At 43.5% G+C, this 23,168-nt stretch overlaps 1 protein-coding gene across 4 annotated transcripts in view; it reads right to left on the bottom strand.

The window, feature by feature from the left end:
* SIPA1L1 (signal induced proliferation associated 1 like 1) overlaps positions 1-23,168 on the bottom strand; it is a 165,287-nt gene that overhangs the window by 127,623 nt on the left and 14,496 nt on the right. For 3 of the 4 annotated variants that reach the window (XM_026671102.2, XM_087951616.1, XM_087951615.1), the window contains exon 2: positions 11,319-11,405. The exons of the other annotated variant lie outside the window; for it this stretch is intronic. The gene's annotated coding sequence lies outside the window, so the exon portion shown is untranslated. The remainder of the gene's footprint in view (positions 1-11,318; positions 11,406-23,168) is intronic. 4 annotated transcript variants of the gene reach the window in all.

Below are 23,168 nucleotides of genomic sequence, written 5' to 3'. Positions count from 1 at the left end.
AAACTAATATAAAGGAAGAAAAAAGAAAAAGAAAAGAAAAAGTGCAAGGGAAAAAGTTGAAGAATAGGAAAGAAATAAAAGCTTCCAATAATTTTGATCATTGCTTTCAGGACTCATAGCAGAGACTGAAATGCAATGCCTAGAATTCATACCACTCCCACACATACAATCCAAAGTATAGATCTTGTATACCTTTGTCATAATAAAAAAGGACCTACTAGAGAACACAAATGAAACTATCAACAATATCTTCAAAGAAAGAAAATTCACAAGAGAAGAGGAAAACAACAACATGCTACTCTTCCTGTATATCCTCATCAGAGCAGAGGCAGCAAGCGTGAATTAAAAACAAAAGTCTATCGAAAAACTACCCAATCAAGTGCTCCACTACCAAAGCAACATTCAACCTCTCACAAGAGAAGAAATGTAGAAATATTATTTAGATGAGCTGCAGCAATCTCGAACATCAGAAAAAGGATCATCTATATAATATCTTCCAACAAAATGGATACCTATGCAATTGTATCAGAAAGTGCCTGACCTCTCAACCCAATATAGCACAACCAGCACAAGCTGTGAAAAGGATAACACTGTTAAACATCAAAAACATCTCAGGAGCTATCAATAAATATGACAACTACATGGCATCACCACAGCACACAACCCATCTAAAGCTCTCCGAAACATTCAAAGCAAAGCAAAAGACACAGTCAGCCCCCACCCCCAAAAACAGGGGTCATCTACAACAGGGGTCCCCAACCGCCGGTCCGCGGACCAGTACCGGTCGCGGAACAAGTCTTACCGGGCCGCTGGTTGCTGGCGCCGCCATCTTTTTGATAAAAAGTGCTTCCGGTGAGCTTTTCGGGTAGAAAGCTCACCGGAAGCACTTTTTCGTCAAAAGATGGCGGCGCCAGTGCTTCCGGTGAGCTTTTCTGGGTGAAAGCCATTTCTACCGAAAAGCTCACCGGAGCGCTGGCGCCGCCATCATTTTGAAAAAGTGCTTCCGGTGAGGTCACCGAAGCACTTTTTCGTCAAAAAGATGGTGGCGCCCAGTTGATGCCGGTACCGGCAGCGGCGCCCAGCGTAAAAAAGGTTGGGGATCACAGATCTACAACATTCAGGGTAAGAACTGTAACAGCCACTATGTAGAACCAAGTGAAAACTAGTAGAGAGCATCCATGAACACCAATTAGTAGTCAGAATTTTACCATGAAAACTCCTTAATTTCACAAAACGTGGACAGATTTAACCATAGTTAAGGGAAACTGTGAGCACCAAGACAAGTGCATAAACACCAGAGAATTCCTGGAAGCCTTGCATTCAGACAAATCTACCATCCACAGGAACATAGAGATAAACAACATCTGCATACCATTCAAAAGAGGGGATCAAAAAGCCAAAAAGGAAATAAAAAGACCTCATCACCAGCGATCAACACCAGATGAGCAGAGAGTAAACTAAAATTAATATTAGACTGATAGTCAAGAAATAAACCACACCCCAATCAAGGAACTACCAACTCAGTCAAAAAAGCTAATACAGTAATAAACAACAGCCTAATCAGGAGCTACTAAGATCACACCTACCAAGACTGACACAGCAAGCCATTAATATACTGTATAAAATGGGCGTTGGTTCTTACCTGATACGCCTCTTCTCGTGGAACTGCGTAGAGCATCCAGAGAGTGGGAGGTGCTTCAGTCCTTCCTTCTCACAGGCTGAGTTATAATTGAAGAACGCTCCTCCTTCCTCCACGTGGCTCCTCCATGCGTTCTCCCAGTTTCACGAAGACGAGAGGACAACCACAATCCTCTAACTGAACTAGTAAACAACTCAAGTATATACAATAACGATCATTGGCGAAAAACAGAATTCCCTACTAGACGGACCAAGAAGGGTGGGGCTGGATGCTCTCACGCAGTTCCACGAGAAAGGCGTATCAGGTAAGAACCAACGCCCATTCTCCGTAGAACTGCTGCGAGCATCCAGAGAGTGGGACATACCAAAGCATGTTTGTCCTACGGGCGGGACTCCGTCTGGATCGGAATCTCCTTAGGATCCCCAACCACTTGCTGTAGGACTCGCCTGCCAAAGGACGCTTCAGCCGAATTTCGAAAGTGTCAATCTTATAGTGGCCCACAGATTATAAAGCAAAAGGAAACAAAGCAAAATATTACCGAAGTACAGAAACCATATATACAAAGTCTGTATGTTAAAAATGTTATTGTACATCTTCATTGTTTGCTTTAACATAAAATATTAAGTAGTTTGCTATCTTTTCTGGCACCTTAGCAATATTTGCATAATGGAAATCAGTATAAATGCTTATAAAATTTGGGGGAGGAATTAAGAATGCATCTAAAACTAGCCTCTCTAAAATTAATCTTAATGTTTCTGTAAGTACCTCTAACTTACTAAGATTCAGATTCAGCTGATTAGGCCATCAGGAATTCAGCACCTTTACTCTTCCTTCAGAGGATACCAAGAGACAGACATAGGTAATAGCTAGTGTGGAAGATTCTAAAACTCCAGGCTTCTACCAAGTGCTTCAAGCTTTACAAAAATATACACTTATGTAATTCCCATAACTATTACTTACATAGCAATTAACATATGGATTCTCATTTAACAGATAGCAGGCTAGTACAATTTGAAACCCCTAATTTATTTAGACATGCTGGTCAAAATATAACAATTAACTTATTAAACCTCACTGTTCTGAGTTATATAATACATTCTGAATAGATTTTACTTTATTGAAGAAAACTATGCCTAACAGAGAGAAAAAGAATTAATGCCAAATACCTCACCTGTTGTATGAAACCATTACACAAGCCAAGAACTTTCAGGATACTTTAAATTTGTATTTTTATCATTAATAAAATGAGGTGACATGAAACCCCATGGATTTTTATACTGCTGATTCCACATGGATTTCCAGTAGTTTAGAAGAGTGCACATAAATTCACAAAACCAGGGTTTTGGAAGAGAGACTTCCAAGAGTTCTGTTGGACTGGAGCAGCATATAAACCCCCAGTTAGTAAGCAACTAAGTAAATAAATCATAGAAACTTAAGTCAAACCCCTGCTCGATGCAAGATCCCCTTTCTCTGTGACAACTCTTCAGATACTTAAAGATTAGTATCTTGCTATGTCTCAGTTCAAGTGTTCAACTGATATTCAGTCTTGAACTACAGGGTTAGGGTAAGAATATTTGTCTTAATTTGTTTGAATTTCAATGTTTAAGAAAATTATATTATAAGTAAGTTTGAAGTCAAATGAGATATATTATAGCTTACTCAGTTAAATATTAAGCTTTATAGTGCCTCATTATCTGTCTTTAAGGCACAAACTGTTGAGAATTAAATTTAAATCATCTTATTAAAAACAATGTTATTCAGCCAAACTTTCAAATTGTGAGATAATTTCATGGTTTCAAAGATACCATGTAATTAGGTCTTATGAATGAATTTATGTATTTATGACATCTATTGACCAAATATAATTTTAGTATCATTTTACTGAAACATTTAAAAAAGATAAAAAATTATACAAACTAATATAAAGGAAGAAAAAAGAAAAAGAAAAGAAAAAGTGCAAGGGAAAAAGTTGAAGAATAGGAAAGAAATAAAAGCTTCCAATAATTTTGATCATTGCTTTCAGGACTCATAGCAGAGACTGAAATGCAATGTCTAGAATCCATACCACTCCCACACATACAATCCAAAGTATAGATCTTGTATACCTTTGTCATAATAAAAAAGGACCTACTAGAGCAGGGGTCCCCAACCACTGAGTCCGCGGACCGTGCCCGGTCCGCAGAACAAGTCCTACCGGGCCGCTGGCTTGCTGGGCGCCGCCATCTTTTTTGATGAAAAAGTGCTTCCGGTGAGCTTTTCGGGTAGAAAGCCATTTCTACCGGAAAAGCTCACAACGCTGGCGCCACCATCTTTTTGATGAAAAGGTGCTTCCGGTGAGGTCACCGGAAGCACTTTTCATCAAAAAGATGGCGGCGCCCAGCTGATGCCGGATACCGGGCCGCGGCATAAAAAAGGTTGGGGATCACTGTACTAGAGAACACAAATGAAACTATCAACAATATCTTCAAAGAAAGAAAATTCACAAGAGAAGAGGAAAACAACAACATGCTACCCTTCCTGGATATCCTCATCAGAGCAGAGGCAGCAAGCGTGAATTAAAAACAAAAGTCTATCGAAAAACTACCCAATCAAGTGCTCCACTACCAAAGCAACACTCAACCTCTCACAAGAGAAGAAATGTAGAAATATTATTTAGATGAGCTGCAGCAATCTTGAACATCAGAAAAAGGATCATCTATATAATATCTTCCAACAAAATGGATACCTCTGCAATTGTATCAGAAAGTGCCTGACCTCTCAACCCAATATAGCACAACCAGCACAAGCTGTGAAAAGGATAACACTGTTAAACATCAAAAACATCTCAGGAGCTATCAATAAATATGACAACTCCATGGCATCACCACAGCACACAACCCATCTAAAGCTCTCCTAAACATTCTAAGCAAAGCAAAAGACACAGCAGCCCCCAATCCCCCCAAAACAGGGGTCATCTACAACATTCAGGGTAAGAACTGTAACAGCCACTATGTAGAACAAAGTGAAAACTAGTAGAGAGCATCCATGAACACCAATTAGTAGTCAGAATTTTACCATGAAAACTCCTTAATTTCACAAAACATGGACAGATTTAACCATAGTTAAGGGAAACTGTGGGCACCAAGCCAAGTGCATAAACACCAGAGAATTCCTGGAAGCCTTGCATTCAGACAAATCTACCATCCACAAGAACATAGAGATAAACAACATCTGCATACCATTCAAAAGAGGGGATCAAAAAGCCAAAAAGGAAATAAAAAGACCTCATCACCAGCGATCAACACCAGATGAGCAGAGAGTAAACTAAAATTAATATTAGACTGATAGTCAAGAAATAAACCACACCCCAATCAAGGAACTACCAACTCAGTCAAAAAAGTAATAAATACAGTAATAAACAACAGCCTAATCAGGAGCTACTAAGATCACACCTACCAAGACTGACACAGCAAGCCATTAATATACTGTATAAAACGAAAGAAAACCCCACTCCCTTCTAGCACCAATGTCAGTAACAACTTCTTTAAAAAAAACAACCAAACTAGGAGAACATCAAAAAGACCTTACACTTTTCTTTCTATAATCTATCCTGTCTCATCATCAAAGCATCACATGTTCAAGGTTTTTTTGTTCATTTTTATGCAAAACTTCCATAAAACATAGCCAATAGCCATCAATCAATATAGATAGTGTCCTTTCTCTAATCAAAGACTACATCTCAGCAAGATCTGTCAATTTCATCAATCATAGTCTTATATGGGTAATGTCGAATCTTTCCATCTCTGGGCATATAATAAATTTCAATGCAATAATCACATCTTGAAATCAAGTATGATTCATGTTGTTGTGTGTCTAAGCAAGCACGAGAGAAAGGCAGAACAGGTGCACGAATATGAGCCAGTTTCCTGTATAGATGAGATCTACCTTCATTGGAGTTTCTACCAAGCTCTGTTTATGGCCTAGACATCAACACTTTCTTAAAGAAAATTTTAAAGTTAGGTTAGTCAAGGCTTCCAAAAGACTGCAAGTATTTGGTGGCTAATAAACATTTAATTTAGGGATAGTTACAAATGATTTAAGGAGGAAGTTGGCATTTCCCGCTGCCTGATGAACCCTGTGGAGCGATTGCTCAATTCTCTTGTCCTCTGCCTTCAGGACTTCCTCTGGATCTGTTGGAGCCGAGGACGATGAGGACAAGACAGCCACCGGACCATCCACCACTGGCACCTGAAGAGTCCTGTTTAACTCTGGACCCATATTGTAGAAATGGCGGTCATTAAAAACGTTAAGGAACAGTCTGGGAGAAGGAACTATCTCCTTGCGTAAGGTAGGTTCAGAAAAAAACTGATCTGGAGGCACAGGAGCATCTCCCACATGCTCACCCACATCCGCCTCTGGACCTAACTGGGCCATGTCCTTTGCTTTGAATAAGAGGGACTTAAAAAGTGTGGACTGAAACAGACTTAAAAAGGCAGGCTGGACAGGCACTAAGCCCTAGTCATCAGAAAGATCAGATTCCCTCTATTCCTCCACCACTGCTGAGGAAGATTGGCTGTGCACAGAGGTATCAGGTGAGTCTTAAGAACGGCCTCCCCCGAGGCAGAATTGTAGGCTCCTGAACTGAAATCAGAGACCTTTCAGAAGTCACTGATACTGGCCCTTTAAGATGGTGAATCCCTTCCACTATGCCCTGCCTAATGGCCTTGGAGATGACTGCTTCCATACGAGCTGAAACCTCAGGTTCAGGTGAGGCTTTGTGTCGAAGGTCTGCAGCAGTAGGCATGAAGGTAGCCTCTATTCCAGGCCAAGGCCTGGTGAGTGGTTGTTCCCAAGGCTCCTCCTGAAATGCAACTTCTGGAAATTTTTCATAGTCTCTGCCTGCAGTAGCCAATTGCAGATCTACAGGATTCTCCATATCATCAGGTGACCAGGCCTGCACACGCTGCCTACTCTCAGGAGCAGGCCCTGCCTTGGCCTGTAAGTCACTGACTTGGTGGAGTAAAACTGAATCACCCAGGGAGGTGATCTGTGACTCCGCCCACCTGCAGCTTTTTGAGATTTCTCAAACTGCTTTTCTAAGGCTTTCTTGCGTCGTGAGGCCTCCTTTTCCTCTGTCTTGGAGTCCTTCTTGGAAATGGGGCCTTCTTAGTTGTTCTGCCTCTGCTTGCCCCTTTTGAGCTTGTGGGGCTATGACTGCCCTCTCTTGGTGCCTTGCTGGAAGCCTGGGCCTCTGCCATCTAGGCAAAAAAACAGGTTCCATGTGCCCGAAAAAGGAGATTGGGGGAAGGGGGGAAGGATAATGCAGATACAACTCCCTCCTGCAGGCTCCCAGCCACCCTTTGCCAGTAAAATCTCCTTACCAGGTCTTCAGGCTTGGTTCCAGCCTTGCCCAGGCCTGATCTAGGGCTGAGACCACGTCCTGCTGATCGTCTGGGCTTTCTCGTGCTATTTTTTGCACTTCATGCCAGCCGAGGGCCTCTGGAACTCTTCAGGCCCTTCCCTGGGTCAGGCCCTCTGAGGTCAATGAGGCTGCACTGTTCTTCTCTCCTCAGTGCTGGCACTACAGTCTGATCACCGAAAAACAGCTGAGAAGCAGGCCAATCTGCCCACCGAATGGCAATCGCTGCTCCCACGCGGACTCAGCCTTCATGCCTGGGGCCAAAGCCCAGTTGTTGTGCTGGGAATGGCTGGGTGTCCTAGCCTTGCTCGCCGCTTCTGAGGCTGTTCCAAAAATGGAGAAATAGCCTCCAGCACTGACTTCCTCCTTCCCAAATGCGCTTTACCACCAATGAAAACAAAACTGCAGACGTCCGTCCAGGCTGAGGGACTGAGTAGAAAGCTGGGTAGGAGCCAGCAACAGAGGCGGAGCTTAAACAACTTTGGCAGACTCAGTCCAATCAGCGAGAAGACGAAGTATACCCTATGCTCTCGTAACCACATAAAGGAAAAAGACCAAAACACCTCTTGACTAGCAATCAAACACCCAGATAAGCAGAGATTAACACCAAGATTATTACTAGACAAACAGTAAACAATAGTCTAGTCAAGGAACATTCCCACCAGCTCTGAGAGGGCAAGCCACTTTATATAAACAGAGAGCAAACCCCACTCTTTCCTAGCACTGATGATGTTGCCTAGTTGGTAAAGAAATGTCTGCAAGAAAATGACCATGCTAGGAGAGGACCTCACATTTAATATACAATTAAGAACTATATTGAAGTGAGGCAAGAGGTTCTAGTATCTATAACAGATTCATTAAGGATCTGAACATAAATGCTTTCTTTCAGTTTTAGCTTTCTTTCACTTTATACAGCAAACCATAATTGTAATACACACTAATTTACAATTAAAACTGTCTTATAACAAAATAAATATTATTATCAATTAACTTAGGATTTAAACAAAATCCCAAGAAGCAATTTTCCAATTCTGAAAAAAGTATATAAAGCAATGGCCTGCTGAAAGCATAGCCATAATAATCATTGTTCCTTAATTTGCGTAGTTAGCATAATTTCCATAAATTCATCCATTTGTCTGCATTCCCTTATGCAACATCAAGCAATTTTTGCAATGATTTCCTAGCTTCAGGAAGAGATCTTGGAGGGGGGAAGGAAAATGAAGGGAAGTTTTGTTTCATTCCTGAGAATTCTATTCATTAACAAAAGGGATTTCCAGATCTGAACCGTACAATACAATCCCTCCACTCTGTGTTCAAAGTGTACCACTTTTTGAAGCAAGTCTGTTTAATTAAGAGCTTTAAATGAGACTAAAGAGAGTCAGTTTGGTCTAGAAGTTAAGGCACTGATAGAAATCAGGACACTATGAATTCTGGTTCTGCCTTAACTATGATTTTGGGCCAGTCACTCTCACTCAGTCCAACCTGTCTCACAGTATTGTTATAGAGAAAATAGGAGGAATAAATATTAGGTATGTTCACTGCTTTGGTTATTTATAAAAAAAGAAGCAAGTTATAAAAAAGTGTAAACAATTATTTTATACAAAAATAATGATTTGTTATTTGTTAAACAGTCAATGACATATTTCATAACATGTCTGCAATATTTCCACTGCTTCTTTACTATTTTCACCCCAACACAGCACTCTTTATTATTGCAACTGGAATCTGACTGTGCAGGTGTCACAAGGATTTGCTGCATGTAATGATGGCATATAATAGTCCATAAAAATCTAACCCCAAACATACTGCAACGTGATATAAAAATCTGGAATGAATAAAAGACAAAATCTGACTCACAATTGTACATGTAAGAGGCATGACTACTTTGTTCATTGCAAAACAAACACCATTCAAATTCTTCTAGTGCTCATTTCTTTTTCCCAAAGGGAAAAACAACAGCAGGCCAAACTTTCCACACCCAGTTCTACCATGAGCTCATGTTTGTGAATTCTCAGGGTGTAGACATGTATGTAAAAGAAAAACACACAAAGGAATGCAGCTAACTAGATCCAGAATTTTTTTTCTACTTTTATAATGGGATATAAAATTGTTTCAGGATCAAGATGGTAGAAGCAACATGCAAGGACTGGAAGATAGGAAAGAGTATACTTGATGTTGCAAAATTAAACAGTTTACAATGCTATTTGACATATTAATGTAAATGTGGTCTAATTGTTTATAAATGCAATTTATAATCAATTATATATTATAAACTATATTTATAATGTATTTGTTATATTTTTCAAAATAATATGCTGATATGAATATTTATTTTATATGAATATAGTACTACTGAAGCTCTTAGAATTGAGCACTGTATGGGCTCATTCATGTAAACAAGTACAAAATTTAAGATATTGCATAAACTAAAATCCTGTAGGAATCTGCCAATGTTATGTGCTTAAATCTCCCAAATATTTGCAGAGCTATACCCTAAGTCAAAGTACTTCTTAATTTCAGTGCAGCCACAATGGATATAAACAGTCTACATACCAGCTGAAGAAGGGTAGCCCCAAAGCACGATGCTGCCAGCACCATGTTTCACTGTCAGTATGGTGTACTTTTAGTAATGTGCAGTGTTGTTTTTGCACCAAGCATACTTTTTGGGATTATGGTCAAACAATTCCACCCTGGTCTCATGAGACCATAACACATTTTCTCAATGCTTTGTCAGACTTGATATAGGTGTTTGCAAAACAAATAAATAAATAAATCTGAAATTATTTATCTTGGTCTGATTTTTTTTTACATCTCAAAAACCTGGAATTTTAACAAGGGTGTACAGACTGTTTATATTCAGTGTAATACCTGAATGTATTTGTTATGATCTAGAAAGGGTAAGGTTAAATAATATGAAAACTATTACTATTCATTCTCCAAAATATAACTGACTTCTAAGTCTTCTATGTGAAGAGTTCTCAGATTTTCTGTCTAATACAGTGTACCAGTGCACTGCTAAGCAAAAATGGAAATTTAAGATTTATATGTTAGACCTAAGAAATATAGGAAACTGCTTGTGTGATTAAAACAATCCTTCGCGTAACAACAACTATGGGCTTAAAAGAAAATTTAGCATCAAGTAATGGTGTACTCACATCAACATCACTACAGGTGGTCCTTGTTTAATGAATATTTGTTCATTCAAACTTATGACAGTGCTGAATGAATGGTAGTTACAACCAGTCTTTGTACTTATAGCAATTGCAGCATTTCCACATTTATGTGATCATGATTCAAGTGCTCAGTGCCCAGCTCACAATTATAATATAGCAGTGTCCTAAAGTCACATGGTCACAATTATATGAACTTCCCTGTGGGTTTCCAACATGCAAAGTCAATGGGGAAACCGGCAGGAAGTTGTAAGTCACATGAGGTCATAACTGGGACAGCAGGAACTGCTGTTGCTAAGTAGTGCATCCATGAGGTTTTTCCATTTGCAACCATGTCACTGGACAATTGAGTCATCATTAAATGAGGACAACCTGCAGTTCCAGGCTAGTTTTATGAACAGTACGTAATATTACTTCTACCTGGAATATTATTTGCAGTGTCCATAGAAATGAATAATCATGTTCCATTTTTGTACAGTATAATATATTCTATCTAAAAATTTAAAACTTATCTAAGTCTAATAAATTTTAGTTTTATAAATCTCCATCTGGAAAGTTAAAATTATCAGTGACAAGTACCAAACTATATACTATTGCTTTTTGTTTTAGAGAAGGGTTATGCCATCTACATTAAACAGATCATATGGTACACATAAAGAACAGATTTCAATATCAGGATCATGGATGGTTATCCTGATACAGAGGAATAAATTCCTCTTCTGAAATTGATTTGGTATTAGACTGTAATCCTAAGGATTCTGCTGGATAACCTTATTCTAAGAAAACAGACTAATTCAACAGTGCAATAAAGATAACTGCTAAAGTGACATCATTAGATCTGAGCCTGGTTGTTGTGTTTTCAAAATTTGTCTTGGCATTGCCCTCACAAAAAATCTTGATATTATAAAGGTAAACTCAAGAGCTATAACTATGGTTTCTTTCATATTGCTAATTACCAAGAAGCAACTAGACCAACCGAAGTTTTTGTAAGCACCCTTTAATGTCTGTTGAGACATTAAGCATTGTTGGGGGGGGGATGACAAAAATATAATTTTATAGGTATATCCATGATTTGATAGCATAAGTCTCACAACAGAAAATATATTCTTACCTTCAAATATATTGTTTTAATCACATCATTTTACAGTTGATATTCCTTTTTTTCAGCACGTAAGCATGGTATATCCAGGCGTTTCACCTACAGAATAAATCAATTAGCATATGCTGTTATTTGATTTCTGACTGCAAACTTTTTTTTTGCATTTAACGACCTCCAACCTCCTTATTCCATGAATATAATTCTATACCCTAAATTGTAATTTAGAAATAATCAATAGAAAATTAACATCTCTACTTACATTGAAACCTCTTATTCATTAGAGCAGTGATGGCGAATCTTTTCGGCACTGAGTGACCAAATCGGAACACGTGTGCATGCACATGCACATGCACTGGAGCACCAGAAACCAAAGACTAGCTGGCCGATGCGCATGCATGTGCCGGCCAGCTGGTCTTCAGGTGCACCAGAAACCAAAGACCAGCTGGCGCGCCAGAAACCAGAAGAGCAGCTGGGGATGGTGCACATGCCTACAAAGAGGGCTTTGCATGCCACCTCTGGCACACGTGCCAAAGGTTTGCCATCACCGTTATAGAGCATAAAACTCTGTGTTTGTATATGTATTCTATGGCAGTGGAGGCAGCTAGATGTAGATTAGAATGCCTTTTAAAAAATTTCAAGTTCACTTTTGCTATACACATATTACAAAAATATATTCACCTACACATTTTTTTCCTATTTTCATAAAGGAAATATTGCTTTAATCTCCAAATGAAAGTACAAATATTCACTGAGGAATTACTTTTATATATTCAATTGATCACTGCAAGTTTTTCTGCAGTGAAGGCACTAATTCTCCCATGAGCTGTTCAGAGCATCCAGTAGTGGGAGGTGCTTCAGTCTCTGCATGTCTAGGCTGGGCTTAATTTGTGGAACGCTCCTTCTCCTCCACGGGACTCCTCCCCAGCGTTCCCCAGTTTTGGCTCAGCCTCGTTGTGGATAGGCAGTGCTTTTTGTTCTTCCTTGGCTGAAACAGGAGTATTACTCAGCAGGTTTGGATATAGTTCAGTTTGTTTTTTCAGGCTTTTAGCCTCCAAATCACATTACGATCTCCCGACGTTAGCTCTCTCCATCTGGTCTTCGGAGATCATTTGCATTTTCGGGCAGCGCTGTTTCACGCCCTGAAGCGGCGGGAGGCTTCAGCATTGCTCCGAGCCCCCCATCTGCTTGTTCTACCCCCTGCCATTGTGATTCCACATTGCCTTTCTCTACATCAGCAATAGCAGCGTGGGTGTTTTCGCTCTTATCCGAGTCTTATCGTTTGATTTTCCCCTCAGAACACTGTCTTGGTGTGGAAAGCAGAAAGCTTAATTCTTTCCACCCCTTTCCCAGCCGTTTTTTTTACCCACAAGGAGAAGCCGTCGGAGGCATTTTCCCACGCGGCGGGAGTTTGTTGCTGGGAAGTGTGCGCGTGCCAAAAGTAACGGCCATTGTTTTGCCTTTGTTTTAAAAACCGCATGGCCGCGCTATTCGTAACTCGAGTTGCGTGAGGTAATTTTCCTTCCCGATCAGAGGTTTTTCTTCTGATAACCTAAGGAATTATTACTCATTTTTTATTAGATTCGAGGCCATCCATGCATTATTGTTGGCTTAACCCTCACAGCCTTATCCACCCAGCAGCACAACAGCGAGCACCCAGGCCCCTGTCCACCTGTGTAGGGAAGCTGTTGAAGGCCTCTCTTTATTATCTTGGCCTTTTCAGGCGTTCTTAATTTGGCTGTTCAGATAATCTGTATATCAAGCTGTTTTTCTATTAATTTAGATATATATATTTATATCTATATATATATTGGTGATTATCATTCACTCCAATAATAATAATAATAATAATAATAATAATAATAATAATAATAATAATAATAATAATAATAATAATAATAATAATAATAATAATAAAATATTCAGTATTAATATCTTAATAACAAAAGATATTATTACTGTGATACGTCTCATATTATATATACATATATCTTAAAAAGGGGGGGGGGGGAATAAGATATTATCAGGGAAACCGGTCCCTTCTTGGATCAGGCCCCTGGGTGTGCCAACCGCCTCCACAGTATCACTTTGAATAATGAGCATACTGCATCTCTTTCAATCAAAATGGCAAGCGGTAGTGGCTCTCAGACCTCAACATCAAGGGTCAAAGCTAAATCTCAGCACAAATCTAAGCAGACAAAAGGTCATTCTAAAGTTTCAGAAAAGGATGCCAACAGGTGCCATAAAGCATTAGAAAAGCAAATAGATAGGCATGCAAGGGAGGACCTTCTGCCCCCCAGTCCAGTACTGTCTACCTCTTCCCACCCTCCTCCCCCTCTAGATCTCTCCCTCTCATCCAGACGCAGCTTAGTTTCCCAGAGTCAACAGGCCCAGCTACCTGGAACACAGACCACGTGAAGGGCTCCTGAAGCTACATTCACTCCAATGGCTGCCGATCTTCGACAGGACGACATTCTTCCAGAGGAAGTTTCAGAGAGAATGAAGGCGTGGATGGAGTTGGCAATCCACCAGGGAATTGCAGCAGGTCTTCAACACGCAGTTCTGACCAGGGAACACCCTGTAACCACTGACTATGATTCTCAATCGCTAAGGTCATTGACCAGATCGGAGCAACACTATACCCAGGTACTGTTTCAGGGGGACATGCCCCTCCAGGGGCCGCAGGAGGAGGAGGAGAAGGCGGAAGAAGTGGATCAAATTGATCAAATGGAACAGATTGAATCAAGATCAATACATGACAATGACCCGGCCCTGTCAGAAGCGGACCCCCTAGAAAAGGGAATGTCTGAGGATTAGGGCCTTGTTCCTGATCAACCTGTATTTACAGGCTTATTCTGCCCACAACTATTCAGATCACTTTTGTTTAAGGCAAAAAACATTGCCTGAACAAGTTGGCCTCTTCTACCACTCCAACTCCTTCAGAAGAGGGACCAGAAGATCTCATTTTCAACCAACCGGTAATCGAGGCAGATGTGATTCCAGTTCCTCACATGTTTTCAGACCTGGTACAGAAACAGTGGGCATCTGCAGCGGTGTACCCTGCCCCCACAGGATATGACAGGAAATATTTTAATTTAGCCCCTGATTTCTCAAAATTATTGAATACTCCCGAGGTAGACGAACCTATAGTGGGATTAGCGTCCTCGTCCTCCATTCCCAGTGAAGTGCTGGAGGCATTAAAGCCAGAGGAAAAACGGGCCTAGGTTGCCCTACGCAGGGCCCATCAGTCTGATGCGTGGGCCATCAGAACGGCCATGGCCGCTTCCTTCTTTACCCGTGCTTCTCTCAGGTGGCTCCGTCTCTTACGGGAGCATGTCCCTAATTCCAACATTAGAGCGCACCAAGATATTGCAAAACTTATAGCAGCCGCTGAATTCTCAGCTGACGCAACTTACCATGCAGTCAAGTTTTCAGCCAGGGACATTACTTCACATGTCACAGTGCGACGCTTACTATGGTTAAAACATTGGCAAGCGGACATTAAGCACAAATGCAAGCTGGCTTCATCTCCTATTGCGGGAGACAGACTGTTTGGCCCTGCCCTCGACCCGCTGCTAATCAAAACCCGAAACAAAAAGAAAACTCTACCTTCCGTTTTTCGGAAGTCAGATTCTAGAAACCCTCCATCCTTTCAGAGGGGATCCTTTCGAACCTTTTATCAGGGATCCTTCTCACCCAGATACCAGAGACCCCCATCATTCAGACCAGGGCAGCAGCCAGAGAGATCCAACTTCGGGGATAGGAATAAGAGGGGTGGCCAATCCAAGAGATCCTTTCAAGGAGCAGGAAATAGGCCTTTCTGGTGTCCAAGATAACTCCCCGGACCCGGCTCCCATTGGCGGACACCTTAAATTATTCGCAGAGCAATGGGACTCCTCAACATCTGATTCCTGGGTCAGAGACACAATCAGATTTGGCCTTGCACTGCAGTTTCAATCCACTCCCCCAGACTTTTTCATGTCATGCCCTGTTTCCAGAGATCCGGTTAAACATAATCTTATGGAAATAGCTATCCATCATCTACTGGACATACGAGCCATCCAACCAGTAGCTACCAATCAACGAGGGCGAGGTTTCTATTCACATCTTTTTGTTGTTCCCAAAGGTTCCAGGGGTGGACAGTAATATTAGATCTGAAGCGTCTTAACCATTTCTTAGTATATCGCAAATTTAAAATGCACACCCTGCAATCTATCTTACTCAGCATCAGAAAAGGTGACGTTCTTACGTCTATAGATCTGATGGAGGCGTACCTACAAATCTCTATTCGGCCTTCCCTCTATAAATTTTTGAGATTCTGTTATGATAACCACCATTTCGAATATGTGGCTCTCCCTTTCGGACTAGCATCTGCCCCCAGGACCTTCACAAAGGTTCTTGCAGCTCTTGCTGCTCATCTCCAAGGTGTACCTGTACACCTCCAGTGTTACCTTGATGATATATTAATTTTGTCATCATTTGTCAAGCTGCAACCTGGGCCTCTCCATCGCCATTCATTAGGCATTATAAAATAGATGTGTTTGCATCCGCTGAGGCCTCCTTTAGCAGAAGAGTTCTGCAACGGGTCCACGGGGACCAGGAGGGGATTCCAGACCAGACAGAGTCCCTCTGTAGGACAGGCCAAGCTTTGGTATGTCCCACTACTGGATGCTCTGAACAGCTCCTGGGAGAAAAGGCGTTGGTACTTACTTGACACGCCCATTCTCTTTGAGCTGTGAAAAGCATCCAGCCCCACCCTTTTTCCGTCTGGTGGGGTCCTGTTTCGGCCAATGAATTGTTAGGGCATTGAGGACGAGGGTGTTTATTTCTCTCGTCTTCACCAAAAGTGGGGGACGCTGGGGAGGAGTCCTGTGGAGGAGGAGAAACGTTCCACAAATTAAGCCCAGCCTAGACATGCAGAGACTGAAGCACCTCCCACTACTGGATGCTCTTCACAGCTCAAAGAGAATGGGCGTGTCAGGTAAGTACCAACACCCTTTTTCCTATCAAAATCAGCTGGAAAAGATGAATTCTTAGCCCTGGAAGGTTTAGATTTGTTACTTTTTTCTATTTTAAATTATGCCATTTTTCTTTGTCTTCTTGAATTTGTACTGATTTAATGTCCATTGACTGACCACATTTAAAGACAAACTGGAGTTATAAAGCATTGAAAAACCTTAATTCTATGGAATGAAACTTGAGAGTACTGTAATGAGAATGTCATGAGTTTTTCTAATTATCTATTACTTACAAACTAGACTGACAGGAGACAACTCTTACACAATTACAATTGGGGGGGGGGGGGGGGGGGGGGGGGGGGGGGGGGGGGGGGGGGGGGGGGGGGGGGGGGGGGGGGGGGGGGGGGGGGGGGGGGGGGGGGGGGGGGGGGGGGGGGGGGGGGGGGGGGGGGGGGGGGGGGGGGGGGGGGGGGGGGGGGGGGGGGGGGGGGGGGGGGGGGGGGGGGGGGGGGGGGGGGGGGGGGGGGGGGGGGGGGGGGGGGGGGGGGGGGGGGGGGGGGGGGGGGGGGGGGGGGGGGGGGGGGGGGGGGGGGGGGGGGGGGGGGGGGGGGGGGGGGGGGGGGGGGGGGGGGGGGGGGGGGGGGGGGGGGGGGGGGGGGGGGGGGGGGGGGGGGGGGGGGGGGGGGGGGGGGGGGGGGGGGGGGGGGGGGGGGGGGGGGGGGGGGGGGGGGGGGGGGGGGGGGGGGGGGGGGGGGGGGGGGGGGGGGGGGGGGGGGGGGGGGGGGGGGGGGGGGGGGGGGGGGGGGGGGGGGGGGGGGGGGGGGGGGGGGGGGGGGGGGGGGGGGGGGGGGGGGGGGGGGGGGGGGGGGGGGGGGGGGGGGGGGGGGGGGGGGGGGGGGGGGGGGGGGGGGGGGGGGGGGGGGGGGGGGGGGGGGGGGGGGGGGGGGGGGGGGGGGGGGGGGGGGGGGGGGGGGGGGGGGGGGGGGGGGGGGGGGGGGGGGGGGGGGGGGGGGGGGGGGGGGGGGGGGGGGGGGGGGGGGGGGGGGGGGGGGGGGGGGGGGGGGGGGGGGGGGGGGGGGGGGGGGGGGGGGGGGGGGGGGGGGGGGGGGGGGGGGGGGGGGGGGGGGGGGGGGGGGGGGGGGGGGGGGGTTGGGTGGGGGGGGGGGGGTGGGGGGGGGGGGGGGGGTTTTTTTGGGGGGGGGGGGGGGGGGGGGGGGGGGGGGGGGGGGGGGGGGGGGGGGGGGGGGGGGGGGGGGGGGGGGGGGGGGGGGGGGGGGGGGGGGGGGGGGGGGGGGGGGGGGGGGGGGGGGGGGGGGGGGGGTGTTGGGGGGGTGGGGGGGTCGGGGCCCGGGGGGGGGGGGGGGGGGGGGGGGCGGGGGGGGGGGGGGGGGGGGGGGGGGGGGCCCGGGGGGGGGGGGGGGCGGGGGGGGGGGGTGGGGGGGGGGGGGGGGGGGGGGGGGGGGGGGGGGGGGGGGGGGGGGGGGGGGGGGGGGGGGGGGGGCGGCCCCGGGCCGGGGGGGGGGGGGGGGGGGGGGGGGGGGGGGGGGGGGGCCCGGGGGGCCGGGGGGGCGGGGGCCTTTCCTTGCTCGTGGGGGCGGGGGGGGGGGGGGGGGGGGGGGGGCGGGTTGGGGGGGGGGGCTCGGCCCGGGGGGGGGTTTTGGGCCCCGGCGGGCTTTTGGGGGGCGGGGGCGGGGGGGGGGGGGGGGGGGGGGGGGGGGGGGGGGGCTTTTCCTTCCCCTCCCCCCCCCCCCCCTAAAGAGGACCCACCCCCCCCCCCGGCGCCCCCCCGCCTGGGGAATGCATTACACAAGACAAGAAATCTTAAGCTCACTCCATAATGAAAACTGTCCTTTAAGTACTGAAGTTGGATACTCAAAAAACTTTTTTTTTTTTTTTTGGAACAAATTTTATTAATTTTAAAGACAAACAAACCATCATTAACCATTGAATACATAAAACCTCTTTCCATTATTAATTTTACAAGTCAAGTAAAATATTATTTTATACAACATAATTCTGTTTTACACCATTTCCATATGGACATATAAATATCTCTTAGCAAATTTCTCATTATTTCTCTTTTCGTATTCACTTTCATTATTATTATTGTTATTTTCTATATTTATCCAATTTATAATCATCATCTACATTTCTCTCTGACTTGATTACCATTATTCTCATCGAACATTCCTCCGAGGTTTTATTAATTCTCAAACAAACATGAACACACAAAACACAAAAATATAAAACTTCTTTTAAGAAAGTAGTTTGGCCCAAGACTACTCTCTTTGTATGGACTCAATTAAATTTGTGCTCATCTTATATACCATTACCTATCTTATTTACCATTCTAGATCTTCTATATAACTTCTCCCCGCTTTTCATTCTTCTTAATTCTATTTTATTTAATTCATTTTAATTTAAATCATTGTATTTGTATTTTTTGTCCATTCTTTCCAAATTATCCATTTATCTCATTCCCTACAATAAAAAAAAGGGGATTTCTCCTGAAATCACTGATCAGAGTATGATGCCTTTCTATCCTCCCCCTAAATTACTATTTAAAATAACGCCTAGTACCCAATCTGATTCTGCTTAGTACATTCTACCTGCTAACTTTTAAAAAGAGAAAAAAATAATGTCCAAAATAATTAATATAATTAGATAATAAATCTAAATGTTAAATCTTATAACATTCCAATTATCTATTTCAAAAAACAAATGCTAGAATAATAAGTTTATAGTAAAATCAACACAATAGTCAATTAAACTCTTTAATTAAACTTAATAATTTAAACCTTCCTTTTAATATTTTGTTAAATTTTAAAGTCTATCATTACTAAACATTTCAATATTTTAATCTTTTATTAATTCTTATAACATTCTAATTTTCTATTTCTAATACAAATACTACAATACCATCTTATGTACCTTGCAGAATCTTCTTTTTTAAAGAAATTATACATCACCCTTTATCCCTGAAAAAAATTCCTTTTTCCCCATCTTGTTTCATACCTTTGTGGCTTTTCCCCCCCTTTTTTCTCTTCCTTTCTTATCCCACCTGGCCTTTTTACCTCCCCCTCTAATAACCTCCGCCTTTTTAGCTTCCCCTCTCTGTTGTATTCCTTTTTTCTTTTGCTTAGTAATATTGTGTTGATTTTGCATCTTATTTTTCTCTTTCTTGAGTGTTTTTTTAAGTCTTAAGTCCTTAATTTTCCTTCCTCTCTTTCTCCTTTCTCTCTTAATTAAATTTTTAGATTCATTGAAGATGGCGTCTTCTTCTTCTTGTTCTTCTTCTTCTTCTTCTATTTCCTCCATCTGTTGTTGTGTTTGCTGATAAATAGCAAGCGCCATTTCTAAAAAAAGAAAGGCTTCCTTCACAGCGTCCTTGCTTTCTTTCTTTATTTTTCCATATTCCTTAAGTTCATCAACAGGTAAAGCCATTGTAAATCTTTTCTTTGTTCTTTTTCTTAAAGCAACCAAAATGTTTCAAAAGTTAGAACAATTCCCCAAAGTCCCAGAGACATCAGTCCAAACAAAGCACAAAGTTCTCACTTTCTCTTCCTGGGGTGGTATCAATAAAAAGGAAAAGAAAAAAAGCCCAATCTGTATTTTAGAGCCTTGTTGCAATTAATTTCCAGTCTCAAAATCTTCAAGACATCTCCTCCAGCAAGATCTTAATATTTTTTTTGTCCTCTCCCTTCCCACTTATAACAAGAAGCCAAGTTTTTACCTTTTATAAAAAAAAAGACAGGTTTCTCAATGGCCATTTGTTGATTCCATAGGGAAGGAGAGTAAACTTTCCCTTTCAGCACCTCAGTTTTGCCGCTTGAAATTCTCCTCTGGAAACAAAGTATCGTTCAAGAAGTCATAGTTTTCAGGATTAGGCGTCTCTTAAAGTCCTGGGTCAGCTAAAAAACTTTCTCTTAGAAACTTTCTCCCCTCTTCCTCCTGCTCAGTCTTACCCAGCTGCCGGCTTCTTTGTGGCGGCCATTACAGACCGCCGCTCGACCGCCTTGAGAAAAGGGGGTTTAGCCGGCTGGGGAGGGGGTCTGCAACACCCCCAAACCCCTCTCCGGATCCCCCTATCTTCGGCTGCCTCTGCGGGGCAGCCTTAGCCTCCAGATCCATCAGGATCGGAGGCACCAAGACGGCTAGCGCCGCAGGGATCGCGCAGGATCGCGAATCCCTGCCGCTGGCGAAGACGACAAACCGGAAGTCCCGATACTCAAAAACTTTGAATGGGGACTCCAGATATTTATTTTAATGTTTGAAGGTCACAGTGCCACAACTAGTACAAGTAGTCCGCAATTTACAACAGGTCACCTAACAACTGTTTAAAATTAAAACAGATCCAGAGTAGGCTATCCTAAGATGCTGTGTCAAAACACACACACATCCATGTGAGCATATTCTAGGCATTTGACAACTGTCTTGCCTTAGCGACTGGGTGGCAGCCCCTGTGGTTATGACCATAATTTGCTTTGGTCAAGCAATGTTACTTCACTATACCCTTCCCAATTTGGCAAGCCTTAATTCCTGCAAATTAGCAGATGAAGAAAAATACTGCATCATTCTGATGCATTTGCTCTCACAATGTTTTTATTTAATTTTTTTAAGTGGCTACGGTAGAATGTTTTCATTGTTAGCATTATGGTACACTGTCCATTAGTTACTTCGTGTGAATGGGCAGTCATATAAATTTGAAAAATAATTTCCTTGCTTTAATGGGTGTTATATAGCAATAGCACTTAGACTTATATACTGCTTCACAATGTAAGTGGTTTACAGAGTCATCATATTGCCCCCCAATAATCTGGGCCCTCATTTTACCAGCCTCGGAAGGATAGAAGGCTGAGTCAATCTTGAGCCTGGTGAGATTTGAATTGCCTAACTGCAGGCAGCTGGCAATCAGCAGAAGTAGCCTCGCAGTACTACATTCTAACCACTGCGCCACCACAGCTCATATATGAATGAACCAGGACTTTATTCCCATGAGACAGTTGATGAGGGTATAACAGACTGCTATTCGTTAATAACAAATCCATACACTCCAAATTTGCAAGATTTCATAAGCAGAAATAACAAAAAGCCTTGGAGAAGAAGGAAGAGGGGAAGGAGATATGTAGAATGCAGGGTTCAAATGAAAAAAAAATAGTAACGTATTTTGAAATCCTATAATAATAAACACTGATGTGACCTGTAAGGTTTTTTTTTTTCCTATTAAGGATCCTGAACTGAAATTCATAAATAAAAGAGGACTAAGTATTTTAAAAATGCAGTGCTTGGGGAATGCCATTAGCAAAATAAATTAGGCAACTGAGATAGTTTCTAAAATCTTTTGTAAGGTATGCTCTGAATGTTTTTCCATTAATCCAATCTATGTAATCAGACCTGGTAGATAACGGACACCTGGACAGAAGAACAGCTTTCCAGACTTATCAATCTTCCCTGACTTAGAGCCCTCTGAATGAATGCCATCCCAGGATCTTTCATCCACAAAAAGCTGGACAGAATAGGCACACATCAAATTTATTAAGATTGACAATCTCTAAACCGAACTTTGCTACATACAGGGAGGGCTGAACAGTTTAACATCTACAATTTAAAAAATACAAATAAAAAATTAATATTTACTAGGAAGCACAGTAAGGTAAGAACCACAAAATGCCCAGTTTAAATCTCTTCTCGCTTAGAGGTTTGTTTAAATTAATGTTTTAATTTCACTCCCCTTTTAAACCATTGCTGTAAAAATTATGCAAATAATCTGTATATTCTTCCATGAATATCTGCATACATTATGTAAGCTTATTATGTTGTATTAATGTTTTATTAAGATAAAGCAAATAATTTGATTATCTTAACAAGTTTGTGATCAGACAGATCTTTAACTTGGTTGAACTTCCAACATGTATTTCTAATTTACACAACAAAATTGTCAAGGAATTCCTTTTAAATCTTACATGCTGATTCTATGGAAATAGGGAAATTTCACATTCAAAGTTAACTGTAAAAAGCAGAATCCTACATCGCCTGTTAAATTTGTTCTGCTCTGTGAAAGTCAAACATCTTCATTCACGAAGATGAAAAAGAATAAACAACAAACTCATATATTTAACAACAGAAGCCTTGAAGTTTGAAGCCACTATTTCTGACTACTGGAAAATTCTGTTCCGTCTGCTACATCAGGGGTCCCCAACCACTGGGCCGCGGACCGGTACCGGTCCGTGGAACATTTCCTACCGGGCCGCCGGTTTGCTGGGTGCCGCCATCTTGTTTGACGAGAAAGTGCTTCCGGGTGAGCTTTTCCTGTTGGAAAGCAGCGTTTGGGTGCTGAAAGAATCCTCGCGCCTTAGTTTCATCAAGGGGGGGGCTTTGAACGAAACTAAGGCGCGAGGATTCTTTCAGCACCCAAGGCAAAGCGAGCCGAGCGACCGTCCCAAAGCCGTCCCGAAGCAAAGCCCATCGACAAAGGTACAAAGGAGGAGTTGAAGGTGGCGGGGAGAAGCAGGGGACGGCTGGCTGGCCGGTCGCTCGGCTCACCTTGCCTTGTCATGCGTGCTGATGCCGGTACCGGGCCGCGGATCATTTTGTGATGCCGGTACCGGGCCGTGGCACAAAAAAGGTTGGGGGCCACTGTGCTACATGACAATCCTTTAAACAATTTTAACAGAGAATCATGTCCACAATCTTCTCTTCTCTGGACTAAACAAACTGTACCTAGTGCCTCCAATCACTCCTTCTAAGTTTTTCCTATAGGTGCCTTATAAACTTACCTACTGTCCTCTGGATATGTTCCACTTAATCACTGTTTTTCTTAAAATGAAGGGAACGCAATATGCTAGGTGTCGTTCCATCTTGACACTACTACCTCTGCATATATTGTTTCTGAGACTCAATCTGGTAC

This window comes from Notechis scutatus, chromosome 1 (genome assembly GCF_049901735.1).
Source record: "Notechis scutatus isolate UNSWTSFEM ecotype Mainland chromosome 1, rNotScu1.2, whole genome shotgun sequence".
NCBI lineage: Eukaryota > Metazoa > Chordata > Lepidosauria > Squamata > Elapidae > Notechis > Notechis scutatus.
The sequence above is the reverse complement of the archived record's forward strand: the minus strand, read 5'-3'. Positions and strand labels throughout refer to the sequence as shown.